At 39.1% G+C, this 22,902-nt stretch overlaps 1 protein-coding gene across 1 annotated transcript in view; it reads right to left on the bottom strand.

Moving 5' to 3' along the window:
- TMPRSS5 (transmembrane serine protease 5) overlaps positions 1 to 22,902 on the bottom strand; it is an 819,938-nt gene that overhangs the window by 722,331 nt on the left and 74,705 nt on the right. The window lies entirely within an intron of this gene.

The following is a 22,902-nucleotide window of genomic DNA, read 5'->3' as shown; positions in this document are numbered from 1 at the left end:
TTACAAAAGAATAAAATATCTGAACTTGCAGAGTGCCTCTTACAGACATTTATGAGAAGGTCTTATTCAGATATGTAGAGCATTTAGAGACAAATACCCCTGGGACTGTTTGAGGTTATCAAAAAGTACTAGAGAATCATCAGATAACCTGTGTAGAAGATTCTATAGGAACGAGAAGTGTACTAATTGGTTCTCTGACAGAGTACCTGATGCTTGGAGCAGGCTACCAAATTACATTAAAGCAAGTTCATAGGTTTATAGGTTCATAGGTAGGTACTAGGCTATTGGGCCAAGGGCCAAGGCAAGCCTAGCGACAGTGGCTTTCGTCACCCATGTATTGTTAAATTCCTGCCCCCTCTATCGAGCAGTGACCCAGACATAATCCCAGGGGTGAATTTCCTATTACCCATCCACTTATCAAGGTTTTTATTGAATAGTGCTAATGACGAGCTCTGCTTGATGTGGATGGGAATCTTATTCCAGAGCATGGGAAGTCTCTGAGACACGAATCTATCCCTCCAGCATGTCCTATTCATTGTTGTGGTGAGGTTTAGGTCCCTAGAGCATGTAGCTTGGGGAGAACGGGATTTCTTCAAGTGCAGCAAGTCCAATAATTCCGGGTTTGACATAACTTTGTATGTCAAACCGAGGTCTCCTCAGAGTAAGAGGTATGTGACCAAGTAGAGTTTGAGTTTCTTGAGCCGGTCGGCATAGGGCAATTGTTTGAGGCCAGCGATGCTCTTGGTGAGGTACTTTTGGGGCCTCTCAAGTTGTTGTAGGTTTCTTGTGAGGTACATCCCAAATGGGACATTGTATTGAATGAGGGGTCTGATAAATGATGAGTAGAGGGGAACGATGACTTCCTTATTTCTAGATGCGAACCCTTTTGTGATTAAGTGGGCCACGTAGAAAGATTTGCTGACCACTGTGGCAATGGTTATCAAAGGAGAGGTTACTATCCACTTGGGTCCTAAGGTCTCTTATCACACTTTCTGTGTTAAGTGAACTTCCCCCTATTTGGTAATTCATGGGTACTGTGTTTTTGCCAAAGGGGATAACAATGCACTTTTTGGCATTTAGTTTGAGGTCATGATTTTGACCCCAGGTGTCAGTCTCGGTGAGGGCCTTTTGCAGGATATCTATGTCGGTGGGGGAATTGATAATGGCACCCAGTTTGCAGTCATCTGTGCACTTGGTTAGCCATAGACCCTTGGTGTTTGCTTACACTTCAGAGATGTATATACCGAAAAGGAGGGGTCCCAGGACTGAACCCTGGGGTACTACACTTGGTACTGGTTTGGAGTCGGATCTATAGTCAGCAACTCTTACCATGTGGGTTCTGTCCATGAACCAGTTGGTCACCCATCTCGTGATGTAAGGGTTTATATTAAGGTTGGTGAGTTTATCAATGATTCCTGAATGAGGGATAGTGTCGAGGGCTTTAGCGAGGTCCAGGTAGGCTGTGTGGACTACCTTGTCCTCGTCTATGGCCTTTGTAACTGTTTCAAAGAAGTCTACCAGGTTTAGAAGAGATGATCTACCTTTTACAAATCTGAATTGGGTAACATCTAGAGTTTGGAGGTTAGCTATATCTTTGTTTATGAGTTCCATGATGATATGTTCCATGGCCTTGCAGACCAGGCTTGACAGGCTAATAGGTCTATAGTTTCCGGGGTCTGTGCTAGTTCCTCCTTTGTGGAGTGGGATAACCATTGCTGTGCACCATTCTGTCAGCACATAGCCTGTGGTGAGGCTGTGGTTGAACATGGATTTTAGGTGGGGGGGGGCTAGTTCATTTTGGAGTTTGTGTAAGATGCAGCCTGGGATGTTGTCCCGTCCCATGGATGCTGTGTTTATTGCTTTAGAGAGTGCCATTTTTACCTGTGTGTTTGTGATTGCCGGGGCTCTACAACCATCTGGTATAGTTATGGGTCCTTTGGGGGGTGAGGGGGGAGTAAAGTTAGCACTGAACCTATCTGCCAGTATGTTGGCAATATCAGTTGACTCTGTACATTTTGTGCCATTCTGTTGTAGCTCGGTGCAGATCAGGGTGTTGCCATGGAAATTCTTCACATAGCTAAAGAATGCCTTGTGGTTGTCTTTGGAATCTGTGGCAATTTTTCTTTCAAAATTAGCTTTGGAGGATTTTATGAGATATCTTAGTTTCTTACTGAGGCTCGTCAGCAAGTTCCTCCATACCTGGGTGTTTACTCTCTTTTGCAACAGTTTCTTCCTTCTGTTGTAGAGTTTGTTAATGACAGAGGACCACCAGATCGGCATTTTTTTTTTAAGGATAGCGTCTTGGTTTTGTTGGTGATAGCACAATCCATGCACTCATACAGGTGCTTGTAGAGTGCATTTGTGTAGGAGTCAGCAGTTGTGACTGTATTGACTGAGTTATCCATCTGCAGGGGTGTCACAAAGTTGGTCACTTAGTTTTGAGAAGTGTGAAGTTCGCTTTGGAAATTTTTTTTAAGATCGTCTCCTTGTGTGGTGGTGGGTTCGGGATGTGGATATCTAGGGTGATTCATTTATGGTTTGATCTAACCAGCGAGGAGTTGATCTCAGATGTTGTCACCCATGTTGGTAATGACCAGGTCCAGAATATTGTTGCCCCTGGTGGGAGCGTTGACAAGTTGATCCAGGGCGTTAGAGTTTATGAACTCCAGGAATCGTTGAGCCAGGGAGTTAGTACAGGAGCAGTTTTCCCAGTTAATGCTTGGGTAGTTGAAATCGCCCATTATTATGGTGTTTGGTTGGACCCTCATTTTTTCCTCTGTCACCAGGAATGAGGAGTGAGCATCCCGGGTCAATGTGGGGGATCTATAACAAGCTACAATTTGGAATGGGTTTTTGCCCTGGGTTAGTTGCACTTAGATGATTTCAGAGGCATCGTACTAATTTAGATATTTTTAAAGACCAGCCTGGACACATTATGGGAACAAGTGTTTTGGTATATTGGCAGACTAGAAGGGCATTAATGCCTGTGCTTGAAATATTTGTATGTATGTATGTACTGTATGTATGTATGTATGTACTGTATGCATGTATGTGTGTACTGTATGTATATATATATGTACTGTATGTATGTATGTACTGTATGCATGTATGTATATACTGTATGTATATATGTATGTACTGTAGGTATGTATGTGTTTACTGTATGTAAGAAGTCCAGAATAAATCATCTTCACTACAAATACAGGTATATGTGTTTTTCTTCTACTACTTCTTCCTCTACATAAAGCAACTCTAGAAAGGAGTTTTCTCCTGCTTTTGATTTTTTTAAACACCTTATTAAATTATCATTGAAGACATGGGTACACATATAGTAACAGAAAAGGAAACAAGCCATACTAACATGTGCATACTCAAGTATTTTTCTTCTTTTGATTTTTGCAATTCCTTTACGTTGAACTCAATTATCTTCTGTCTCTCTCAATACCTGTCTGTAAGAGTCCTGTTTCTGTTTAGCTCCCTATTTAAATACTGCAGAGGGAGCACCTGGGATTTTTTTCAGGTCCCCTTTCTTCTCCTAGTGAGTGTATTACTATGAGTTTCTCCCACATAGTCTCCATACAGACATCCTTCATTAATGTCTGGAACTTTCTATTAGTGTATTATCATGCACTGTTGGCTGATTTATTATCAGTTTCTACAGTGAATTATTTTACTAACTTAACACCTTGGGTTTTCTAGTAAGACTCAGTAACCTGTTTTTGATAACCCAGAGTTTCTTTTATTCATCACATCCAAAAAGTAAGATTCTAGTTCCTTTTGAATTTTCTACACCTAATTCTCTTTCCTAGGCCTGTATATTTTTTAACAGAATGTTAAGCTGCTGCATTGCCCCCTACAGAATGTCTGTACCCCCCCTCCCCCATACTTTCCAAAGTGTTTTGACTGAGAGAAGTCTTGGCCATTGTAAGGTGTTAAATACAGTTTTAAAACTAGTTTGAATTTCTTTGTGTGTTATACTAATTCCTGTCTCCATGGACACATTACTTCCACCTTCCTCATTACTTGTTTAGTGTCTGAAGACATGTGGTTCTTTGATAAGTGTATCCTTACTTCAGGTTCTAGTAGCCCTTTTTCTTCTTTTTCTTTCATAAATACTGTAGATGTGGCTAATTTGGTAGCAGCAGAGAGAGATGATATGCTGATTATTCTAATCTAGCATTTACTTCATAACACTCCATTTATACATTTTCATTGTCAGCATGTAGATTAAAATACTACATTTTTGATAACACCATTTATATTTTCATTACTAGTATGTTGGTTATAAATCACATTTTTGCTAGGCCCAGAATTCCTAATACTAATGAAACAATGCTGAGTAACATACCCTTTTTCCAGACATCTAACACATACTGTTTCAGACACTGACAGCTTTTGTATTCACAGACACCTACACATTATTAGTTATAGGTTTAGGTTGCTCATTTTAAAAGGTGCTTCATTAGCTTGTAACTTTTCATTTAGTGCAACCACCTTATCAGTACTTTTAGGGTCACTTTGAAAAGCACATTTATGTAAACTAGTTGGGAATGCCAATTTAAAATTATCAACAAATGCCTATCATTTTACTTGTACTGCTTATTTCTGGTTCTGACTACAAGTCTACAAGTTAAAAATATGATTAAATCTGACATTTGTGATCTCACCATTTTACTTGAATTACATATCTTCTTATGAATTATTATTGCTTTTGTCTCAGAAGACACTTGATCTAGCTAGTAGTGTTTTTTTTTTTTTAGTTTTGGATAGCCCATATATTTAGTAATGTCCATGTCCATATAAATCTTGAGTGCTTCCTCTGCAAGTTATGGAGATAGCATTTTTGCCCTGTTGGCCTGAGCTCAGGTTTCCCGGATGGAATACCATTCAAAGGTAGCAAGGTAGGCATTAATTAAATCATACATACTCAGTTTCTTTTACTCAGTTTCTTTTGTAATAGGTGGTTTTTCATGCACCTCCGCCACATTACTCATGTGCTAACACAAACCCTATCCCTACCCCTGCCTACAAGACCCAACCCTACACATTTAGGTACTAAATATTTTTTCCCCTGACAGTGCCACTAAGTAAGACAAAAGAACAAAGCCATGTGCAGACACACACACACGCGCACACGCGCACACACACACACACACACACACACACACACACACACACACACACACACACACACACACACACACACAGGCACTTATGCCGACATATATGTATAGTAAGAGATAAAGTGCACCTTGAGCCTTGAGACCATGGCTATTTTCAATCCATGGGTGCCCACCAAACAGTCTATGCACAAATGCATGCGTTCTTTTAGACTTCCCATACTGATGACTTAAAATAATGTATTCATAAACATGACTGAGATAGCAAAATGTATCTGAGTATTTGCTTTAAATTTGATCAGTTTTCAACAATTTTCCAGCAAGCAATGAAACACAGTAATACTAGGATTACCTACTTCAGACCATTTCAGCCATATAAGGGTGCTGAAATCTTCCTCATTATATATCCAACCAATGCAGACATGGATTAGGCAAAGGATAAGAGTGAATAACTACTCCTGTCTTCCAGTTTTGGTTTTAGTACTAATATGTTAAGGATATTTTGACTAAGTTGATCAATGAAAGGCAAACCCAGAGTGTTTACAACGGTAAACTATGCGATTCAAATCGGTCTGTAAGGCCATGGTTTAGTTAGTAAAAAATAAAAATAAATAAAAAATAAAAATGCAGAACTTCTAAATAGATGTATTCTAGCTGCCATTCCAGGCACCAAGTGAAGCTATACACACTTCATTTAACAAAAAGCAAGATTTTTAAAATGCAAATAGCATACAAAGAACGCCATTTGTCATCATTATTGATACACTACATATAAAATGCAGGCTGGATTTCTCTGTCTCACAATACTGCCTCCTGTTGTATGGCATTTACACGTAGCACATGGGATATGACACCTCTAGCAGTTTGTACTCACCTTTAGACTTCTGTACACTGCTCCCAAACTCAAGTTAAAAATTATAAGCAAAACAAATGTAAACACCTTGTGGATAGTATATACAACTGAACAGGTACAAGCAATCCAAACAGCTCTGTCTTTTATCAAAACCTCTTCTTTACAGTGATAGTTATCACGCTAAAATATTCTGCATGAATATTGTAAAATAAACTAAACTTCTGTTATCTTTTAAGTTTTCTCAAACATCTTTTTAATTCTTGTAAACCATGCAGGGTGAGAAGGTGGCATAATGGTTAAGGTGTTTACCTTACAAGCACAAGAATCAGGGTTTGATTTTCACATGGGGTAATTGGCTAGGCTTAAAATGGCTCCCAAGGGCAGTTAGCCTAGTACTAACCTATGAACAATGAGCCTGCACTTTATTTGATGACAAGCAATTCCTTTTTCAGTGATTATTTTTCTAATACTTACAGAAATATAAAAATCATCTAGGGTTTCAATCAAATCCATGCAAATGTTTGTTAATCACTTTTTTTGGCATGTCGCCCCCCTTTGTTATAAGTGCACAGTAGTAAAATTTAAGCCATGATTATTGCCTTTTGCATGGGTATATCTATTTAAAGCACTAACAATGTTACATTTAGACAGATCATATTAATGTTTCTGAATTCTATATTTGAATTTCATGTTTTTTTCCACATAAAAAACAACACATCAGCATTTAATTAGATTCACACTACCTTCCATGTTGCAAGTGTAGAAGCAATTAAAAGTGAAAAAGGCCATTTCAAACGTGAACATTGTTCATAAGAAACTTACCCGAGATGCATAAGTCATATGCATAAGTAGCACTATTATCCCAAATGATTATAGTGAAATAGTCTTAAGGGTAAATAGTATGGTTTAGGTGACTAGTTTCTTGTGAACAAGGGTTCACATTTTAGACACCCTGTTATAATGTCAATATTTTCATAATGGGCATCCAGTTTGCCCAAGCAACTGATATGCAGTAGCATTCTAATTGACAAGTAAGAGAAAAAAACTGCATATCTTTTTAAGACATGTTTAAATACAATGTATATCAGATTGAAATAGTTGCACAGTAAAACCATTAGCCAGAACATACCCAAGCTTTGGTATGAATATGTTCATAGGTTCATAGGCTAATAGGTGTGTACTAAGCTAATGGCCCTGGAGCCTTTACAAGCCTAGCCCATTAGATTACCCTGGCATTGTGCCACCTGACTTTAGTTCCCAGTGCTTCTGTCAAGTAGAGCCACTGGAGTGATCCCCGGGGTGAATTTTCTATTTCCCATCCACTCATCAAGATTTCTCTTGAAGAGGACCAGTGAGGTGCTCTGTTTGACATGCATGGGAAGTCTATTCCATTGCATGGGCGGTCTCTGGGTTATGAACCTGTCCCTCCTGCATGTTCTATTGATTGTGGTGATGAGGTTGAGGTCTCTGGAGTGTGTGGTGCAGAGGGATTGGGATTTCTTTAGGGGTAGCATTTCTAACAGAGCTGGGTCAGACGTGGCTTTGTAAGTCAAGCAGTGATTGCCTCGAAGTAGGTGATATGAGACAGAGAATAGTTGGAGTTTTTTGAGTCTGTCCATACAGGACAAGTGTTTAAGGCCTAGGATCCTCTTTGTGAGGTACTTTTGTGGCCTCTTCAGTTGTTGCAGGTATCTAATGAGGTACATGCCAAATGGGGCATTGTACTTGGTGATTGGCCTAATGAGGGAAGAGTAGAGGTAGACAATGACCTCTTTCTTCCTGGATGCAAAACCCTTAGTAATGAGATGTGCCACATAGAAGGACTTTCTGACCACAGTGGCAATATGGTGGTCAAAAGAGAGGTTGCTGTGAACCTGTGTTCCCAGATCTCTTATAACGCCTTCTGTGTTCAGTGGACTACCATCAATGTGGTAATTCATGGGAACCAGATTTTTCCCAAAGGGGATGACAACACATTTTTTGGCATTGAGCTTAAGGCCATGGTTCTGACACCAGTCATTGGTCTCAGTGAGGCCTTTCTGTAGGATGTGAACATCACTTGGGGAGTTAATAATAGATCCCAACTTGAAATTGTCTGTGAACTTTGTCAGCCAGAGTCACTTCGTGTTGGCCTGGACTTCAGAGATGTAGATGCCAAACAGGAGAGGACCCAGGACTGAACCCTGTGGGACTCCCCTCGTGACTGGTTGGCAGTCTGACTTGGAGTCAGCTACTTTCACACTGTGGGTTCTATCTGTGAGAAAGTTTGCAATCCACCTAGTGATATAGGGGTTGATGCCTAGCTTAGTGAGTTTTTCTATGATTCCTGAGTGGGGAATGGTATTAAAGGCCTTGGCCAGATCAAGGTAGGTTGTTTGAACCACCTTGCCTTCATCCACAGCTCTGGTGACTGACTCAAAGAAGTCGGGACAGGTTGAACAGGCATAATCTACCCTTCACAAAATCAAACTGTGTGGGATCCAGAGACTGGAGATTCCCTATATCCTTGTTTATTAGGTCCATGATGAAGCATTCCATAGCTTTGCATATACGATTTGTCAGGCTAATGGGGTGATAGTCCCCAGGGTCTGTAGTCACTCCTCCTTTGTGGTGAGGGATGACTGTAGCAGTGCGCCATTCGGTAGGGACAAAGCCTGAGGGCATACAGGTGAGGTGCCAGTTCATTCTGTAGTTCATGTAGAACACAGCCAGGGATATTGTCAGGTCCCTTAGAAGCTGTATTCTTGGCCTTGGACAGTGCTGTTTTAACCTGCGCAGCAGTAATACTGGGTGCCTGGCAATCTAATGGTATTGTGATTGGTCCTTTGGGGGAGGAGAGAGGGGTAAAGTTGGCACTGAATCTGTCGGTCAGTATATTGGAAATATCTGTTGACTCGGTATAGCAGGTACCATTGTGCAGTAGCCCACAGAAAATCTGGGTATTGCTGTGGAGATTCTTTACATAACTATAGAAGGCCTTGTGGTTGTCTTTGCTAACTGCTGCAATTCTGTTTTTATAGCTAGCTTTAGAGGATTTGATGAGGGATCTCAACTTTTTGTTGAGGTTGATAAGGGAGTTTTTCCAGTCTTGGGACTTCACCTTATTCTGCATCAGTTTCCTCCTTCTGTTGTAGAGTTTGTTTATGGCAGGAGACCACCAGATTGGCTTCCTTTATTTGGAGGAGAGTGTCTTGGTTCTATTGGCTATGGCGAGATCCATGCATTTGTGTACATGTTCGTACATTGCATTGGTGTATGATTTGGTGGTCATGCAACTATTCTCCATTTGCATGGGTGCCATGAAGTTAGCCACCCTCTGTTTTTAGAAGCCCAAAGTTAGCTTTGGCGAAGTTTTTCATGGTGGTTAGCTTTGCAGGGCTGTGGTGGGGGTGTGGGAGGGATGTGGATTTCCAAGGTAATTACTTTGTGGTTGGATCTAACCAGGGAGGAGTTCACTATTGGTGTAGAGCAACGGTCGACCATGTTAATAATGACCAGGTCAAGGATGTTGTTACCTCGAGTTGGGGTAAGAACGAACTGGTCCAGGGCATTGGAATTAATGAATTCCAGGAAACGTTGGGCAAGTATATAGGTACATGAGTAGTTTTCCCAGTTAATGGAGGGGTAGTTGAAGATACCCAGTATGAGAGTGTTAGGTTGGACCCTAATATTCCCCAGGGTGCTTAGGAACATGGAGTGTGAGTCTTGAGATATGGTTGGGGACCTATAGCAGGCTATGACCTAAATTGCTGTCTTACCCAATGTTAGCTGCACCTGAAGTATCTCAGATGCATTATGTTGGGCTACTAGTCTGGAGGTGTGCACATCCTTTATGACTATGGAAACACCACTGCCTTTGGAGCTTTGGTTCAAGTTCTGGGGCCGAAAGGTGTGGAATGAGTTATAGCCTGGTAGCACAGGGGTGCATTCTACTGCCTTGAACCACATCTCTGTTACAGCACAAATGTCAATGTTCTCCATTTTAAGGAGTGCTTCCAGTGAGTGCATTTTGAGATTTAGACTTCTGGCATTGAGAAGCATGACCCTCAGATTGCATTTGTTTGTAGCTGTTATGGTGGTAATTTGGTCTTTGGAACACCACCTAAAAAGGTACTATAGGGGTGGCAAGAGCCTTGGCCAGTATCTGGAAGACCAGGGGTGATAGATGCAGGCCATCTCTGGCAAAGCATCGAGGTCTGTCAATAATGTCATCCCAGGCAGACAGATACTGGATCCCCTTAGAATGGAACTAGAAACTTTACCAGTTGTTGAAATCAATCATTTTCTGCTTGTACTGTGGTATTATTATGGGTGATGGCAGGATGCTGCTCAGGGCTCGGGTCATATCCACCTGGGCTACATAATCTGAGAGCTCCTCCATGTCTCTTTTCATGTAGTCCAGGGAGGTACATCTCAGGTCATTCACACACATGTGTACAATGACAGAGTCATATTTGTACCTGTTGTTGAGGGACATGAGTGTGTCCGTTATGTGGTAGATGCTGGTGCCTGACAGACAGCTGACTGTTACTTTCTCCTTATTCATCCTAGTGAGTGTGACATCAGTGTGCCTCATTATCGAGTCACCTATGATTAGTGTGTTGGGCATGCTATTTTGCCTTAGGGGCTTTGGTTGAGTGGCACACTGTTTAGGAGAGTTATGTGTCTCATGATTAGTGTTGTATTGTGGTGGTTGAATGCATTTCTGTGTTGTAGGTCTCTGATTTTTGGGTAGATTTTTATTGAGAGCCTCCACGAAAGTGTGTGTGTGGTTTGTGTTTTTGTGTGAACACACAAGTCATACCTGCTATGACTTGTGTATTCTTAAAGAAAACAGTCTACTGGCCCTAAAACAGTCAACTCTTACATTAATTAAATGTTAAGACCAGTATCTAACCAGACACCTAGGTGTTTAAAGTAAGCAATTTGTTCAATGGGCTGGTTATTCAGATCATATAATTAAGAGGGTGGATTAACAAATTTCTTACTGGATCCAAAACTAATACATACATTTTGACAGAGTTAGTGTTAAGACTGTCCTGTCTCATCATTAGAATATACAATTTAGGTTACGCTGCAAAGTGGACTTGAAGACAGTGATGGAGAGGTGATAGGAAATCTGAACCATATTTTTGGCATTTAAAATAAAAGTGGGAACAGGAAGGTCACTACATAAATCACTCATAAGTAATGAGAACATGCAGGCCATAGTATGGAGCCTTGGGAGTTGGGCACCCCAGTGCTGATTGAGATTATACTGGATACAGAATAGCTCCAAGCGAATGTCCACAAACCATTTAATAGGTACCGTAACATAACAAAGTCATAGCTGTTTCTTCTAGCTCCCAGTGCCCGTGCTCAGAACAGCATCCTCACCTCCTCAGCTCTCGAATCGCCTTTTTCTGTACTGGCTTTTCTGTACAGACAAAAAGGAAAGCAGGAACTTACAATCTCACCTCTTAACAATTTGCACTCAGGGTGGCTGCCCCCTTTGTTTTACCCTTGCCATGGTACTGGTTCTGAAGAGCAAGCTATAATCAGCCAAGATCTATAAAGCAACAATAATGAAAATTACGAAGGAAATACTTTTGCAAATCATTAAAACAGCTGCAAAAGGATATAACTTATAACAGAACCCCTTACAGGTGGCCTGGATAATATGAAATGTAAAGAGCTTTCCTACTACAAACATTTTTTGTTAAGGTAATAAAAGAATACCAAAAAAAGAAGTGTCAACCCGCTTGCTGGAAGCAGGCATTGCTAACAGTAACCAAAGAAACAGTAAAAGGTATTCTTATCTTACCACTTCTATGGCTTCCATGTTAAAAAGACATGACTGCATCAGGGATGTAGTCAATAAATTCCATTTTGTACACACACTCACTCTTATTGCTGCCTTCCCAACCCATTGGCATTTGGAAATTGCACATATCTCTCAAGCTGTTGCCCCCCCCATGCAGCACTTAATTTGTGTAACATTTTCAGCTGCTCACTCAGAACTATTACAGATATTGTTTTAATTTGCAGTTCTCTCTAAACGAGTTAAATGCATGTTGTTAGAAGCATTAATTCGAGCAGTTATAGAAATAATATGGCCTAATAAAATCACAGTGTTTCTGATGCTCAGAAAAAATGTACTCTGTAGAGTACAAAGAGAAGGACTGTGCTCTGCATGCATTATTCATAACTAACAGTCAGAATTCACACGGCTGTCAATTACTCAGTGCTGGTCATCTGCAGACACACCCACCCCTGTGAGAAAAATAGTGTGGGTGCTTAAAGTAAGTTATCCCAAAGAAAGTGCTGTGGTTTTAGCCAGGGGGAGCAAAAAAATTAAATAATAACGCAGTCATCTGTTTTAGCTTATATATGTGCAGTATGCATCTGATTCTACTATGATTTGTCAAGTTACATCTATTAAAAGTTGCAACCTGTCAAAAAACACTGATTTTAGATTTGACAGATTAAAAAAAAGCAAAATTATTTTTTTTTAAGGAGCAAGCCACCAAATTTTCCTTGAAAATGCATATATATCAACTCCATAGTGATACAGACACGAAATATGACATCTCCCAAAATACAGGAATCACTTCCAGTCCACAATTAGAAACCATATCAGGAGTGATTTCCTATGGAAAACAGTGACTGGGGAGTTCAAGTTCTCTGAAGTGAACTTGAATGGATGTTACCCATCCAATTTAAATGCAATGAGGAGTTGAGAAGCCACATGTTATGTGCTTCATTGAAATCACAGTGTCACTATTGGGTGCTGTGCATGTCTGAATATAGTCAGTCACTTGGGTGTAAAGAAATATTTGTGGTAGCATTTAAACATTTTTTTATTATGCAATAAAAATATGCTTGTGATATGCCTGACTGCTGCATTCAGTACATTAGCTAAAGAGCAATGCTGAACATAGCAATAATTTTAAATAATACTTGAAACTGTAGACATATGGCTAAGTGGCTGACCATGGGGCCCTCTGGACATGTGAGGATGTCTGAGTTACTCTTATTGTAATCTAATCTGTCACAGTAATGGCAAACAATCACAGAAAGTTGAGGAAACCGTGGTATAGTGGGGTCTTTTTCCTGACTATAGAAATCTTGGAGTTGGTATATATAATTAGCAGGGGGTGTGAGGAGTGCATTGGGGCTTGACCCCCTGTAAATATATATATATATATATATATATATATATATATATATATATATATATATTTTTTTCTTTTTGATCTTTTTAGGTTTAATCTAAAAAGATCACTCTTTTGGAATGTGCTCCTTTGACCATTCTCTACATGATAAGACAAGCATATATATGTTGGTGTGTGAATGTTTGTGTGCGTGTGTATATATTTATATATGTATATAATCTATACATATACACATGCATGGCCGCACACATATGCCTATCCCACATCATCGAAGACGAGATCGTCAAGACGAGAATATCAAAATCACATTTCAGTGAACCAGTGGAACAATGAAGATCTTCCCAGGGTAAGTAACCACTTATTAAAAAAGAAATAAAACCTAAGCTGCACCATCACAAATCCACCCAGTTGGGAGGCTATGCCCCCCACACCTCCCAATGTGGGGGGGGGGCTGTGACCCCCACCCCCCAACTAAATATACTGACTCAGAGATCACACTATAGTTGGGAAAAGGGCAACGTTCACTGTCTCGCACAATAGGTTATTTACCCTGAGAAGATCTTTGTTCTGTTGGTTTGCTGAAATGGGATTTCAATATTCTCGTCTCAACAATCTAGTATTCGATGATGTGGCCATGTGGGGTTTCAACGATGTCAGGTCGACCCATATATATTTTATAGTATGAATGCCCAAAATGTCAAAATTCTGAATAGCTAAGATTGGCAAGAACATTTTGAACATTCATATTACTGAAAACCCAAAACACCAAACTTACAAATGATCTTAAAAAGAAACCAAATTCCTTTTGTGATCTCTAAACCAAAACCCTTCTGTTACACTTCAACCTAATTTGCCTGAATGGTGGTAGTGTTGCAGAAAGGGTTTTTAAGATATAGGGTTAGGAAAAATTGCTAAATTGGTGCAGTGGGGCTTCTTTACCAGTGTTGCTGTACAACTTCACAGATTGTTCTATATCTTAGTGATTTAAGATGATTTAAGGCACAAAAGGAACCATAGTACACTTTGTAAACATACATTCACGCACACTATTGCAAGATTTACCTTTGTGGGAATAAAATGGGTCATAATTAATTAATTTAGTGCTAAGTATTTTAAATGATCTTTTGAACAAAAGGGAGACCTGAGGAATTATTTTAACTTGAGCTTCCTTTCCACCTGGGTCAAATGAACATGTATAACTCATTCAATCTTGTGCAGCAAGAAGCTAAATAATTTTGTTGTCTATAAAGCCAGAAAACCACATGCTTAATGAAAGTTTTTTTTATTAAAAACCTGTTACTGTCAACACACTTTATAAAATTTGCAATATTTGATAAATGACGTGAGTTTCAAAAAATGTAAAATATGAAAGCTAACAACTTTTTATGTCCAAACAAAGGAATATATCTCTGAGAGTGCAAGATAGATCCAATAAATCTGTGGGGAAATGAATTCATACCTCTCAACTGTCCAGATTTCCCAGGAACGTCCAGATTTTTGCCTCATATATTTTGTCCGTTCCTCATAAAATGTGTAGTTTTCTGGAAAATCACTGGGATGATCTGAGGATTTAAGTCACTAAATAATGACATACTCTTGAGTTTCAGACTTTAAATGCTTCAGAAAATGCATGTCAATACAAACCTGTTACTCTAGCAACTTTCTAAGTTAATTTATTTATTTCAATTAATAAGAGCAATATTTACAATCTGTCCCTATTTTGGGGCCTTTGTCCCCCATTTTGTCAGACTCTGTCCAGATTTTTTGCACTAAAGGGTTGAGAGCAGGGGAGCCTGCAGAATTTTATGCAGGGGGGTGCAAACCCAGAGCTCCCCCACTCAGCCCACCCACACAGCCATTCAGCTGTCCAATTACTTGCCTATTTCTCCCCAGTTGCCATAAACACTGTTCAAAACTCTGTGTGCATACTGTTTTATGCTTTACTTCTACAATGATTACAGATATTTGGATTTAATGTACAAATTTTATTTCAAATTTTATAGCACAAACATTGATAAACATTTGCTGAACAAAGCAATAGTCTTAGAATGAAAACAGACTTAGCATTAAAACTTCTCTACCTTTGAAGCTCACATTCACTGAAACAGCATTGAAAACCACATTCAAAGAAAATGCATCTGGCCAGTGGAGGGTTAAGTTTACCTTTGGGCTGTTTTCAAATCATAGACCCCTTGCACACATTTTTAGGACAATGCAAAAGTTCCTTAAAACAATCAAGAAGGTGAACCAATTATAATATATAATAACTGAATTATATTCCTTGGATAATACAGCACCACTTGTTAGACTGTGATTTAAATTTATAGTTTTGAACATTTTGCCAGTAAGCAATGAAACAAAACATATGAACCAGTAATGACAAACTGCCCAGTTCAGAACATTTCAACCATAAAAGGCCACTCAGACTTCTGTCATTACAATCGACCATACCAGTCAATATGTATAATCTCTGCAGAAGTAAAAGTCATCTGAATAATTCCACATTAAAGAGATCTAAAACTAATGAAGAGGTTGTTGCTAGAAAACAGCTTTATATTTCAGTGTTTCATCTACAAATTTAGTGCCTGCTGACATTGAAGAATAAATTGCCTATGTTACATTAAAAAATGGTATGGATGGTAAGGTGAAAACAGGTTCATAGTTACTAGGCATCTCATCCAAAGGAGGACATACTCAGGTCTGCAGCACCCTACCACCATTAAAATACAAATCTACATGGTGTGGGAGTAGAACCTATAGCCCACCCTGGGTCTATATCAGATGTTCGAATGCACATAAGTCTGAATGCAGTAACTTTGAACTGGGAAGTTCAAAGTCTTAAAATAATGAAGCCACGGAACATTGAATTCTTTCCCAGGGAAAGAATTTGGTGGGCCGGGTCCACGGCTTTGCTATTTCCTCCACTGTGGTACGATCTCGGAGTTGGTATATTTAAGTAGGGGGTGTGTGGGGGCACAGCCCCCCACATTGGGGGGTATGGGGGTTGAAGCCCCCCACATTAGAAACAGTATTTAGTGTTCATGTGTTTCATGTTTTGTACCAGAACAGCAATTAATTTCCCTGGGAAGAAAATTGCTTTTTGAATGTTCGGAGTATTCAGTTTTTGAACTTTTCGGTTCGATATTTACATAGTCGATGTTTTGACACTTCGACTATGTGATATAGACCCGCCCTCTCCATCAAGATGCAAGTATGCTACCTGCTGTGCTACTAACACTGCTTTAAAATACTATACCACAATAGTGATACCATTTGCTGAACAAAACAGTTGTACATTTTAAGCAGATTTAGCATGAGCAGCAGTAAACTTCTTTTCCCTTGAAGCTAACAATTCCTTGAAAATGCACTTGAAAATAAATTCCACCTGCAAACTCTAACTAGGGCATTTCACTCTCTCTCACACACACACCTCAACCTCGTAGTGGAAGAAATCTTGACAAAGCCAAAAATAAATAGGGACAGATTATAAATATTTCTCTCATGAACTTAGAAAATTGCTAGAATAACACAATTTCTGTTAATATGCTTTTTTCTAAAGGATATGTTGTCTATAGCAACTTCAACCCTTTTTAGGAGGAATATGGGTTAAAATCTGGACATTCTGTAAAAGCCTGCACAGCTGAGGGATATGCTACCTCCCTCTAATACATACATAGACACATACACACACCCGTGTGCGCGCGCGCACCCACCCACACACACACACACACACACACACACACACACACACACACACATACACACACACACACACACACACACACACACACACGTACATACACAAAGGCCCCAAACTAGGGACACATTTAGAAAGTTGCTAGGATAACAGGATTTCTGTTAGAATGCATTTTTCTGAAGGATATGAGGTCTCACACTGAGATGAATGTTATTATTTAATAACTTTAATCCTTAGCTCATCCCAATGATTTGTCAGAAACAGAATTTTTATAAGGGATAGACTAAAATATAAGGCAAAAATCTGGACATTCAGTGAAAATCTGTACAGTTGAGAGGTATGACATACATACATACATACATCCCCCTACCTCCTTAGAAAGTGGATAGAACAAGTTTGTATTAGTATGCATTTTCAGAAAGATATGAAGTCTAAAGCTCAAATGTCTGGCATTTTTTCTGACTTTAGTCCTCAATGACTTGCAAGAAAAACACATTTTTTTGAGAAACTAACTGAAAATATGAGGCAAAAATCTGGATAACTGTGAGGTATGACCCCCCACCCCTTACTCACACTCCAACGTCCCTCTTACTTGCACACAAACACAAGCACAAATCCATAACTCCCTCTTACACACATGCACACACACACACACACACACACACACACACACACACACACACACACACACACACACACACACATACACACACACACACACACACACACACACACACACACACACACACACACACACACGCACACATACGCACACACACACATACACACACACACACACACACACACACACACACACACACACACACACACACACACACACACACACACACACACACACACACCTGTCTTTACCCACCTACTTCTTATATACATGCATCCGCACCCCTACCTACCTACCTACTTCTTACATCAATACACCCCTTCCTACCTATTTCTTACACACACACCTCTTAAACACTTAAAAAAACACACACACACACACACACACACACACACACACACACACACACACACACACACACACACACACACCTACTTCTCACTTGTACATTCATCCACAGTCCAAATATCCTCTGGAATTCAAATTCTGTGCGGGCGTGGAAGATGAAGTAATAAACCATCAGTCGCACAGATGAAAAAGACAAAAACAGGTCGCAAACCCCTTTACTGTCTGTGCGACTGGATGCAAAGGGTGTTCTTAAAGAACTCCCTTAAAAAAAACAAACAAAAAAAAAAACATATTTTATTTTTAAATAAAAGAAAATTAATCTCGCAGCCAGCTGGTTCCACCATGTTTTAATGTATTTTTTTAATAATACTCCCTATTTGTTTATGCCACGTCCAGTATAATAGTGTTGCACTCCATTTTTGCATTATTAATATCAACATAAAAAAATTTAATTTTTCATAACTTTTTGCAAATACTCCTTAATAACTTTAGTTATGTATATCTTTATGGGCCATTTCATTATGCATTATTAGGAAATCATGTCAGCTTGTAGATTTGAACTCGCTACCTTAACTTTAGGTATGCATCTCTACAAGGACTTCAGGATTTAGACTTTGAAAAATCTGACAAGTATACTCATTTCAGGAGTATGGGGTTGTCTTCTATAAAGATGAGTACACTCTTACAGGATACACAGGAACTCACTTTCCTGATGAATATACTCTTGTAAGAAACAATGAAATAAGAATCCTCCAGCTAGGTTATGTATACAGTAATGTATATTTAGTTTTTAATTCTGTTTGGTCTTTCATAATTAATTTTTGAATATATGATGTGCGATGTGACTATTTTGGCTTGACTATGGATATAATGTTTTATATATGTGCATATATATATATATATATATATATATATACACACATACACACACACACACACACACACACGCACATATATATATATATATATATTTATATATATATATATATATATATATATATATATATATATATATATATATATCAGTTCTCTGGTTTCTTTAAATTTGATATTACATGTGATCTAATTATTTATATTTAGATCTGTGGTACTCTTTTTCTCCATTACACTGAGGAAGACATATGCAGTGGTGAAACTGGTTTGTTGTCTTTGCTGGAAAGTAGTTAATAAATGCCCTTGTATTGATTATCTGATATTAGCTTTTGGAAAGTTGTTTTTATTGCTTTTTGAATTATATTTGCTTTCCCATTTATTTCTTTTAAGATGGTTAATGCTCTGTGCATCATTTGGTGTTGATATATCTATCTATGGATAAACAGAGAGATATATGCAGTTATTAGGTAAAAACACAATATCAAATGTAACAAACTTCTGAAAACACTGAGCACAAAAATGACCGAAAAAATCAACAAACAATAATTTTTGGAGAGAGGGGCACAGGGGAGATTGGGTCTACCACATCCCCTGTGGCTTCAATATGCAAACTCCAAGACTGTGCAACAGTGGACAAATAGACAACCTTTCCTGCCCTATATATATATATATATATATATATATATATATATATATATATATATATATATATATATAATTTCTCATCAAATGTGTACAACATCAGCAGTCAGGATATTGACTTAGTAATGTTGAAACGCAGAATGTTGTCACATTGTATGCATGCTCCGAGGAGCAGGCTAAATCAATAGCAAGTATTTTTTACAGGGAAGCAAGTCTTTCTGCAATCCCTTATATGGGGAGTGTGCCCATCACACCACCTGCTTATTATATATACTAACTCCAACAGACCTATATCTGTGCGTGTGTGTTGTTAGAAATGCATGTTTTAAATGCAAGTAGCATTTAGCAGAGGACCAGATCTCTGATATCTTTCTCAAACATGTGTCTACTATTGTGTTAACTTTCTATATAATTAATGACATAGTCAAGCCAAAGACAAAGTCCAGGAATCTCTGTGCTTTTGCACTAATGGTGGTGCAGCTGGATTGTTTAGATCACCTTGGAAAATGGCATTGTGTTTAATTCTGAGTGATTCTGGTTCCTGTAGATAGAAATTGTGACCTTCTTGAGTCATAGAGGGAGTTCTACAACTAGCTAATATATGATATGGAACCTTCCTGATGGTTGTTTGGACACGAGTAAACACTAGTGCCTCATGCTACTTTAGCAGCATTGATGTAAGCCTCTTTTGGATGTGGATTGAGACACCTCCACCTTTTTTCTCCTCCTGCACTGTAGTTAGTTTAAACATGTGGAAGGCATTATAACCATGTATGGCTGGAGTGCTCACCACCATTTTAAAACAAATCTCAGTCACTATACAGATATCAATGGCCTCCAGGGTGACATTACCTCTCAACCTCTCAGTGCAAGAAATCTGGACAAAGACTGACAAAATGGGGGGACAAAGGTCCAAAAATAGGGATATATTTTAAATATTACTCTTATAAGCTTAGAAAGTCGCTAGAGTAACAGGATTTGTTTTAACACACATTTTTCTGAAGGATATGAAGTCTGAAACTCAAATGTATGTCATTTAGTAACTTCAAAACTCAGATCATCCAAATAATTTGTCAGAAAAACACAGCTTTTATGAGGAACAGACCAAAACTATGAGCCAAAAATCTGAACATTCTGTGAAAATCTGTGCAGTTGAGAGGTACAAGGGCTTGTAGGAAGGAAGTTTCTTGTTTAGCCTAATAGCATTAATCAATAACACCTTCATATTTCTCTTTGTTTGTTTCATTATGTTGGTAGGTTTATCAGGTAGGCATTGCCACAAAATAGCACTATGGGTGTGGACAATGTCTTTGCCAATAATTAAAACCATAGAGGAGACAGACGTAGGTTAATACTCAAAACTGTATAAATAAATACAAATTGTAGGTAGTAGCGAGTCAGAGACGTGAATATGTATGGCAGAGAATCATCATTTGCATTTCCCAGTCATCTGATTCATTAATAAATTGTCAGTTGCTGATCCTAGTTATTAAACTTAGTGATACAAGGGACTGTTTTCTTCTCACACCTCTTGAGAAGCTCAGCCTTATATATGTCACATGAATTCTTGAATTTTCCATTTCATATCACACCTATGTATGTATTTTGTATTGGTTTATTGCCTTTTTATATTTTGAGTGCTGTGATTTGTTTTCTTTACCTTGTGTTTCGCTTGTGTTCTGCTTTTAACTACATATTAAAACTTCAAAAGACACCACAGCTCTGTTTCTTGTGAGTCAGGCAGACATTTCCCCCACCCTCCTTCTCTGTCACTGTTGTGTTCTTAAATACCACTATTTTTCTAGTTGCCTATGTTAATTTGACCATATATCTCATTTCCTCTCTGCTTTCACTGGCTTGTGTGAGTAAGCACAAAATTATCATTTTATGAAATCACTCCCCTTCAACTATTTAAATTTATTGGCCATTCTACTGTATTCCATAGTATCGGAATACAAATGTGATCACCCCCTTTCAATCTATCTTGCTGTTTTAAAAATAGTGACTCTCCTCTAAAACTTAACTTTTTAGACAGGTAAAACTTAAGTTACCTACTTTCACATTTAACTTCTCTAGTGCACACTGCAGTGTTTAGGAAAAAACATTTTTTTTTCATCTTACCTTTAAGCATCCCTGTGACTAGCACTTGCTCTAATACCTGCTGGAAAACACTAGGAAGCCTTAAACTGATACAAGCACTCAACTCTCCTTATTAATAAGGAGAAATTAATCATAGGCACTAAACAGCCCATAATTGCAAAGTATCTTGCTAAGGTAAGGGAAAACAGCTCCTGTACTTTAAAAAAAAAAAAAAAAAAAAAAAAAGCACCAAACCAGGCATGTCCAAGGGTCAGCTTCTGTTAATTTCTCCTGTCCACCTGGTGAATCTGGGCATACTGGGGCAATGCAGCAATTGCCTCATGTACACAGACAACCCCCTCCTCCTACCACCCAACACTACAACCTGTGAGAGATGCACTTACATAGCCAAACTGGAAGCAACGCTCTCTCCACCCAAGATTATGCTAGACAGTCAATAGGAGAAGGTTAACACCTGCACTACACCTCAAGCAACACATAGCCCTTCTAAACTCACACCACCAACACCCACACATAGCAACACTAAATCCACATATGCGGAGGCCCTTAACTGTAACCTGCCCAAGCAACAAGGACCTCTGAAGCTGAAACACAAACAAACACCAATCACAACCAAAGTGTCATATAGCTCACAACACCAGTGTACCACCCAGCAACAGCCCCTAAGGCAAGACAACGTACCTAACACTTTAGTCATAGGTGACTCTAAAGTCAGGCACAATGATGTCCCACTCACCAGGCTGAACAAGGAGAAAATTACAGTGAGCTGCCTGTCAGTTGCCAGGATCTGCCACATAAGTCATGCACTCAAGTCACTCCACAACAAGTACAAATATAACTCTGTCATTGTCCATGTTGGAGTGAATGATTTGAGACGTACCTCTCTGGACTACATGAAAAGAGACATGGAAGAGCTCTTGGATCATGTGGCCCAGGCAGGTATGACCTTAGCCCTGAGTTGCATCCTGCCTTTGCCTAGAATGATACCACAATATAAGGACAAAATGATTGACTTCAACAATTGGCTAAGCTTCTGGTGTCATTCAAAGGGGATCCAGTATCTGTCTGCCTGGGATGACATGATTGACAGACCACGATGCTTTGCCAGAGATGGTCTGCACCTGTCACCCCTGTGATTCATGTTACTGGCTAAGGCTCTTGCCACCCCTATACTGCCTTTTTTAGGCAAAGTTCAAAGGACAAAACCACCACTATAACAGGTACAAGCATGCAAAATCTAAAGGTAATGCTACTCAATGCTAGAAGTCTAAACCTGAAAATGCACTCTGTCGAGGCACTCCTAAAAATGGAGAACGCCGATATCTGTGCAGTAACTGAGACCTGGTTCAAGGCTCCAGAGATCACCCCTGCAATACCAGGTTACAACTCTTAGCACACTTTTCGGCTACCAAACCAGGATCGAAACACTAAAGGTGGAGGAGTGTCATTATTCACCAAGGATATTCACACCACCAGGTTAGTTGCCCAACATA

The sequence above is a fragment of the Protopterus annectens genome, chromosome 8.part0 (genome assembly GCF_019279795.1).
Source record: "Protopterus annectens isolate FY-2018-M chromosome 8.part0, PAN1.0, whole genome shotgun sequence".
Taxonomy (NCBI): Eukaryota; Metazoa; Chordata; order Ceratodontiformes; family Protopteridae; genus Protopterus; species Protopterus annectens.
Note: the sequence above shows the minus strand (reverse complement) of the source record. Positions and strands in the feature narration are given on the sequence as shown.